The sequence below is a fragment of the Ahaetulla prasina genome, chromosome 3 (assembly GCF_028640845.1).
Source record: "Ahaetulla prasina isolate Xishuangbanna chromosome 3, ASM2864084v1, whole genome shotgun sequence".
Classification (NCBI taxonomy): Eukaryota; Metazoa; Chordata; class Lepidosauria; order Squamata; family Colubridae; genus Ahaetulla; species Ahaetulla prasina.
This window is the reverse complement of record NC_080541.1, coordinates 57,449,356-57,457,491: the sequence shown is the minus strand read 5'-3', so window position 1 is coordinate 57,457,491 and position 8,136 is coordinate 57,449,356.

Below are 8,136 nucleotides of genomic sequence, written 5' to 3'. Positions count from 1 at the left end.
GACCAGCAGGTCACTGACCCTCTGAGGAGATCTCCATAAGGTTTTCTTCCACCTTCTTGCAGAAAAGAAATACTTGACTCTCGCAGCTCATCTTGAGCTCACCTCAAGATCAGCTGCATGGATGACTTGGAGCAAGGAGGATACATGGGTGAATGTTATTTATTTCAAACATTTGGATATCTCTTCCCTGAATTACTAGGTGATTTGCAACAAGAGTTTAGAAATAGCAAAAGTAAGAAAATCCAAACTCTAATATAGGATCATGAACTCTTTGGCATATTCTAGAAACAAAACACTTGCTGGAAGACATGAGCTTTTATACACTTAAATCAACAATAACAACTGTTTTGGCAGTATAGTCATGCAGCAAATATCTTTAAATTGCAACATAGCTTATGCCTCAATGTTTCACAAGGGTGAATCTGCTCTACAAATAATAAAGAAGTTGGTTCACTTGGAGAGAATTCTGTTCTCTCAGAGATATCAGGGAAGAAAAATGAGAATTTGGATGGTTTGGTCCAAAAGATTAGGATGGAGAGTGTGACAGTGCAGTTGAAGGTCTGCCTATTTTTATGTGCAACCTGCTTGATAAATAAATAAATAAATAAGAATTTATTGGAGCAACTATCTTGACTTTTTAAACAATATTCCTTTGACACCTTTTAATGGAACCAGACAGTTCACACTCCCACACAAGTAGGATAGTACTGTATCAGAGGTGGGTTTCAGCAAGTTCTGACCAGTTCTGGAGAACCGGTAGTGGAAAGTTTGACTGGTTCAGAAAACCGGTAAATACCACCTCTGGCTGGCCCCGCCCCCATCTATTCTCTGCCTCTCGAGTCCCAGCTGTTTGGGAGGAAATGGGGATTTTGCAGTAAACTTCCCCTGGATTGGGGAGGGAATGGAGATTTTACAGTATCCTTCCCCTGCCATACCCATCAAGCCATGCCCATCAAGCCATGCCACGCCCACCAAGCCACACCCACAGAATCGGTAGTAAAAATTTTTGAAACCCACCACTGTACCTGCTTGTTCCTGTGATGTCTCCCAGCTGAACAACTAGTCCTGCTCATCCATTAAGAAAAAACTACTGTTACAGCAATATTGTGACTTAATGATATCTTTTTTGCTGTATATACTCAGCTTGTATTTTTGGAGTTTTCTTTTCCTCTGTGTTTTTTTCTTTTTATAGCAGTTGCAATCTTTCGATGACTGGGGTTCTTCACGGCCTTTGAGAAGCTCAGGGGGGGGGGGTTGGAACAGTCCCAAACTTCATTAGAGAGGTCATTTTACAGCCTCCAGGAAAAGGCCCTTAGAAAAAGGAAAAGCTGGGTAAGGGAAGGGATGGAGAACAGAACCCAACCTGAAGAATGTGAGGGGTTGGGAAGGAAAAATCTGGAGTTATGTATCTTCCTGGTCACAGAGAGCTTCAAAAGAAAGTATCCTTACCTCAAAGGAAGCCCTGAAGCTAAGTAGCAACCAACTGAAAGAATACGTTCCACCGTGTCTCCTGATAGCTATCAAAGGACAAGGGGCAGCCCTGTGTATACGTTGAAGCATGTCTTCTCACGATTGGGTAACTTCATTATTCTGCTATGAGCAAGTCATATTTCTGAGCATCAATTTTTTGTATCTTTACTTCACTTTTTTGGTATGTAGTTGCCTTGCATTAAACCTGCATTGCCTGCAGTGCCCACTGGATTTAAAGGAATTTGTTTTAAATAAGCAAGATAAATATAGTTATTATCAAAGCTACCCAAAGCTTCACACTATGTTGGATAGTGGAACTGATTTTGCTACATGAGTGGTTTCCTTTTTTTCCACACCATCCTTCCATAACTTGAAGCCTTCTTGATGGTTTCAATAATCTCACCAAATGTCACTGCTGGTCTCCTTAAGCTTGCCTTTATTCCTCTTAACCATGATTAATGCTAATCAACTGGCGTGAGTGGAACCAAGTTAGATGGTTTTCTCCTTCCTTTCTTCTTCCATGCTAAACCATTCTCAGTAGAGATCATCTGAGGTGGCAGTAGTTACTGGATCATTTCTCTTCAAGCTAATTACGATCTGGGTATTTGTTTCTGAGCAGGACAACCTTTCAGGATGCCCGGTGCCAGTAAGTGTACCTGGCTTTGGTTTTGAATTCCTCCTATGCTCACCAAATCCTTACAAAAAACTGAGAGAAACAGTAATCTGTAGAAAACAAGCTCTACTTAATCCAAATTAAGAAGAAGAATTGGTGGATGTTTTTCCACTGCCTGGTGACTTTCGATAGACAAGCAAGGCAACAAAGAATTCAGCATGGTATGCTTATAAAATGCCCCGTGCTCCATAAATAAGGATAGTAACATTTCCCAGCATTATTTCCATGGCCAGATGGGGATTCCTCATGGAAAAATAAATATTACATCAGAGTAATTTTCTTCTGGCTCAAGGAGAAACGGAGCACAATTTAACTATATATCCTGTACTGTTCATTGTCATGTAATTACACTCCCAATAATAACTCTCAATCTCTGTATATGTGCTTGGGTTAATAAAGATGTAGGAGAGGATAATGAAGTTTTTCTAGCAAGAATATGTTATGGTGGATGTGTAGTACAAGTACAAAGCCTAAACTCAGTTTTAATAATCTTGTATATTAACATAGTAACCGAGTAATAAATGTACTGTGTTGGAAATCTATCTCTATTTGAATACATTGAAAATATTTCTTAAATGCTGAGAATAGGCATGTGGCTAAACTATTAAGGATATTCTTAGCTTCATTTGTGTGTATACACACTCAGTCCTGCACTCAGAATTCTGTCAAAGTAATGGATTTGACCAAACAGCCACTATTATAAACACAGCATTTGGGAAGAAAATATCATGTTTCTACTATCACCTCATTTAGATGCCACATAGCATTTTTTTATTTATTTTGTAAATTATCCACATTTCAAGTATCTTCCTTTCCAGATGATCAATGCAAGATTTTTCAGCAAGCTTATTTATCACACAATTTCAATGGCATCAAAGCAGCGTCTAATTTTTTTGAGTGAAGTCATACCCCAGTATTTCCACAATTAATACAATGCCAAAATCAATGACCTGTAATAAAATCCATCTTTAAAAATCAAAATGCAAAAGAGAGATGTTCTTTAGTACTGTTGCCATAAGGAAAGGAAGTAGTGAGGAACAATATTAAAGGTTGAAGCCCTTTAAATTATTGCTGTATCTTCATTTTCTGGTGTCCATCTTTTTTTCCCCTTACCACTTCCATCTTTATCACACTGTTGCTCACTGAAATTGTTCTTTTAAAGCTAAGTTCTGTTCCTCACATTTGATTAGATTTAAAGGTCTTTGAGTTGTATTTGGAGCTTCAATATATTCCTGGTCTTTTTATTTAGTTTTGGGGAATTCCAAAACTAAGTCTAAAATGAAACAAAAGGATAAATTAATAAGCAAATAATTCAGCTCGGGCAACATTTTCACATTTGCAAATTTTGTGAACTTGAAACCAATCATCCAAATTATTAGAATGTCTACAAACAATTCATTTTGGAATATTATTAGAAAGTAGGTTTCCACAGGCTAGGATCCTATAATATATTAGGACAAGTCCTAATATTCCCCAGTAACATGTCCAACTAATACAATTCCAAACACACATAGCGATTGTTACCTTCTCCCATCACTAATACTTAAAGAAGCATCTGATAGAGGACATACAAAACAAAAGGTAGGAGAAGAAAAGAACTGATTTTCTGTTTTCTATTGCTCTTAGAAAGACACATCGTTGACATTGCATAGAGTGAAGGATACCCAATTTCTTAAGTCATCCTGACTTAAGAAGTCAGTCTTAGCCTGAAGAGCATGTTTCCATACCATATTTGAATAAGTAATATATTGCCAGGAATCTTCACTGGAAAATTATTTAAAAATAGTCCATATGGTTCGACTACTATTTACCTTCTTTAAAGTGAGGTAAATTGGAAAATGGAAACAAATTAATTCTCCAACATATGGACCTAGACATGAAAATGATGGAATAACTATGAGATTAATATTCGTGTAGTTACTTCTTTGATGTGTGTTAGCAAAAACGTGTGTTAGAATTTACAGAAGATTTTGTACATTTATTCATTCACTTGCTGAAGTTCTCTGAGGTGGCTACTATACAAGGGACAGGGAAGGAAATGTCAGACAGGAGCACTCCGCGTTATCTTTTATTTATTTATTTAAAAGACACATATAGTTGCCAATATTACAAAATCACCACCATCCACAGTCTGTGAAAAAATTGTCTTCCATGAAACCAGTCACTGATGTCAGAAAAGTTGGGGACCAGTACATTAGATGATTTAGGTCTTAATGTGCATGCAGTTCATCACAGAGAATAGAATCTGAAAATCAAAATCATAGGATAGAGATGAGAGGCAAAGGCTGATTGTGAATAATCCACTTGAAGGGAATGGAAGCCTAGTGAAACATGGCTGTTAGCAGAAATGAGCTGTTTTTACGTCCAGTTGTGTAGTAATCTCCATTTCTATTGCTACTGGTCGAATTGGTGAATTAAAAAATTAAGTGTGAGGATTCAGTCCAGGGGTAAACAATTGCTTCCATTTTGGGACACCATATGTGTTAAATAATCAGTCAGAGGTCACAAATTGTTGGAGATGGGAGCAGAGTGAAAAAGAATGCATACTGGAGATGAAAGTATTTTGCCTACTTAAACTTCAAAAGCAGCAATTTTTTCTTTCCATTTCTACTCAAGCCACATTTTAAGTAGATTGAAAAACAAACAAACAAAACCTTGAGTCCTTCCCTCTTTATTCCCCCTCTGCAAATGTCTTTTTCACTCTCTGTTTCTTTCTTAAGCGACAGCACATTTCAGATTTTTCTTTTCTAACTCTGGTTGTTAGTTCCTCCTGTCTAGTGATTAGCAATAACAGCAGAAAGGTTTCCCCTTAGAGTCCTCTGAACATAGTTTAAAAAGACATCTGCTGGCATTCACACATTCATATATGTATGCAGACATATGTGCATAGGGACATGCATATAATTTGCAAATTGTATCTTCTTTCCTGAAGCACTTTTAAATAAGCTCTTTATGTCTGCAGTGCTAACAGCAGTAGGAGATCTCTGACTTGTTTCTTCCTATGCAGTTGATGCATTGGGTAGTATACCACCTAAATTCCACTTTAAAACAGACCTGAAACTGCCTTATAAGAGACATAGCCAATTCCAGTTAGCTGCAGCACCATAAAAATAACTATAATAAAAAGTCTGTGTGTGTGTGTGTGTGTGTGTGTGTGTTATGAATATGTCGAAAAGTCAAGAGCCAGCCAAGTATTTAAGTGTGTTTGTGTTTGTGTGTATGAGTGATAAGCCCTGAGGAGCAGACACTTAATTTTCTGAGGAAAGCTGTTTTAAAATATTTTATTAATTTTTTTGTCTTGGTATTTCTTGCATATATTGAGATTAGATAGATTTTTGCAAGCTCTACCAAGTGTAATGTAGATCAGTTAAGCCACTGTAAGGTCTCACAAAAATGGTAGCACCCTTTCAGGCTAATCAATTTGATTAAAAAGACACAGCTTCTGGCCTTTTAATAAAATGTGTTGTTTTGAAAAGATGCTGCTTTTCTGGTTTTGGACTGCTACAGACTAACTCTCCTCCTACACTGATTTCAAGGCTAAAGTGGTTGCATATGTATTCTAAATAAATCAGTGGGAGGTAATTGGGTTTCTCTTCTGCTTCCTTATGCTGGTATTTTTTTTATGGGTAGCTGGAGCTCCATCTGGTGGCTAGTAGCTTATTTTAATGAGCATTGTCCTGACTTAACGAGTTGTGGAGTACCACTTTAACATACTAGAATCTTTACTTTTTATGAACCTACATTGGTACCATATTGCAAGCAACTTTACAATACAGAAATGGAATGGAGAATTAAAAACAATTTGCAAGAGGAGCAGAATAACCATTTTCAAACATCAGAATTGATACATAGACCCAATTTTGCATAAAGGAGTTTGTGGTGTGGAGAGAGTGGGAACTGGGGGTGGGGTTGAGTAAGGTTGTGGCTGATTAGCATTTGAAAAATAAGTTTTCAAGGAACTGTAGAGTTTTAGGCTACACTGAAAGTCATTCTGGAAGAAGGCAGTGACAAACAACTTCCATATTGCTCCCAAGGGATCTGTGTGGATGTACTATATTAATGAAATCATGAGGAGTCAAGCTTATCTTGAAGATCTTTTTTTTTAAAAAACTGATTCACAGGAAATTCACTGTGGCCCACAAGTAGTGATGGCTAGAACTGGAATCCAAAGTGGCTGGATGATTATCTTCCTTCCCCCCCCCCCATTTTGACATAAGACATCTCCCTGTCTTACAAGCACCATTTGTGACCTGTACAGTCAGCTTCAACAAGCAAAGTCAATGGGGAAGCCAGCAGGAAGTTGCAAGATGCAGTCACTTGACATGACCGTGGATGATTTGTTTCATGACTGCGGTCAGATGTAATGTTGTAAGTGGTGCAGTCATGTGACCTCATGCTTAATTACTCTGCCCCTTAACAACAGAGTTGCTGGTGCCCACCGCGGTTGGTAAGTGAGAACTACGTAAATTGTCTTAAAACAAGCTATGTTTTATATTCTGGCTCTGTTCACACATCAGACCAGGTGCCACAACAAACAATCAAATGATGCTGGAGTGTAATGGATCCATCCAAACAATATGTCGGACTGTATCCTGTTTCACCATAATTTGTTACATTTTGCATAAAACAAAAGAATAGATCTGAGCACAGCATTAAAGCAATTCTTAAAGCGCAAGTTTGCTGAGAAATAAAGCTCTCCAAAATTAATCTGGTTTAGTAAGTGAGTTTTAAATTGCAATTTTATTCTCTGGACGGCCCCACATTTTTTTCACTTACTTAACATAACATAATATAACATCAGAGTTGGAAGGGACCTTGGAGGCCTTCTAGTCCAACCCCCTGCCCAGGCAGGAAACCCTACACCATCTCAGTCAGATGGTTATCCAACATTTTCTTTAAAATTTCCAGTGTTGGAGCATTCACAACTTCTGAAGGCAAGTCGTTCCACTTATTAATTGTTCTAACTGTCAGGAAATTTCTCCTTAGTTCTAAGTTGCTTCTTTCTTTGATCAGTTTCCACCCATTGCTTCTTGTTCTACCCTCAGGTGCTTTGGTGAACAGCCCGACTCCCTCTTCTTTGTGGCAGCCCCTGAGATATTGGAACACAGCTATCATGTCTCCCCTAGTCCTTCTTTTTGTTAAACTAGACATACCCAGTTCCTGCAACCGTTCTTCATATGTTTTATCGTCCAGTCCCCTAATCATCTTTGTTGGTCTTCTCTGCACTCTTTCTAGAGTCTCAACATCTTTTTTACATCGTCCATTGCGACCAAAACTGGATGCAATATTCCAAGTGTGGCCTTACCAAGGCATTATAAAGTGGCACTAACACTTCACGTGATCTTGATTCTATCCCTTCATCTATGAAATTTTGGGTTCAGTTGTGTCATTAGTTGAGGACTATCTCTGCCACGTAAATCTTTTGCCTGCTGGGGCAAGTGAAATCTGGAATGCCAGACAAAAGATGTATTGAAATGTATGGAAGATGCTAATATATTTCAAGAATTGATTGATTGATTGGTTGGTTGGTTGGTTGCCCACATTTCTACCCCAACCTTAAGATTCTCAGCAGATTTTGTGAAGAAAAAGATTTCTAAAGTTTTAAAGAAATTCTATTTATTTAAGCAATGGCTGGCAATATGTAAAATATAGTTTGGGCTGAATGTAGTTGGAGATAACTGGAACATGTATCTGTTACACCCATGTTCCACACCACCTACCTAGGGTGTCTCTCTATCTCTGTACCTAATTTTAAGACTGAACTTCCTTCCTCCCTCCCTCCCTCTCTCCCTCCCTCCCTCCAGATCTTCTCTCTTGGTATTTTCCTGAGATTTTGCCAAACAAATTAGAACAGTGCCTCTTGGCTTGGTCAGTCTTCTATTTCCCCTACCCCCACCCGGCAATTTTCTTAAGCCTACAGCTTTTAAACTGAAATGTCTTGTAGCTGAAAAGAGAAGACAGCCAATTCTAGTGCCACGTTTAATAATTCATAA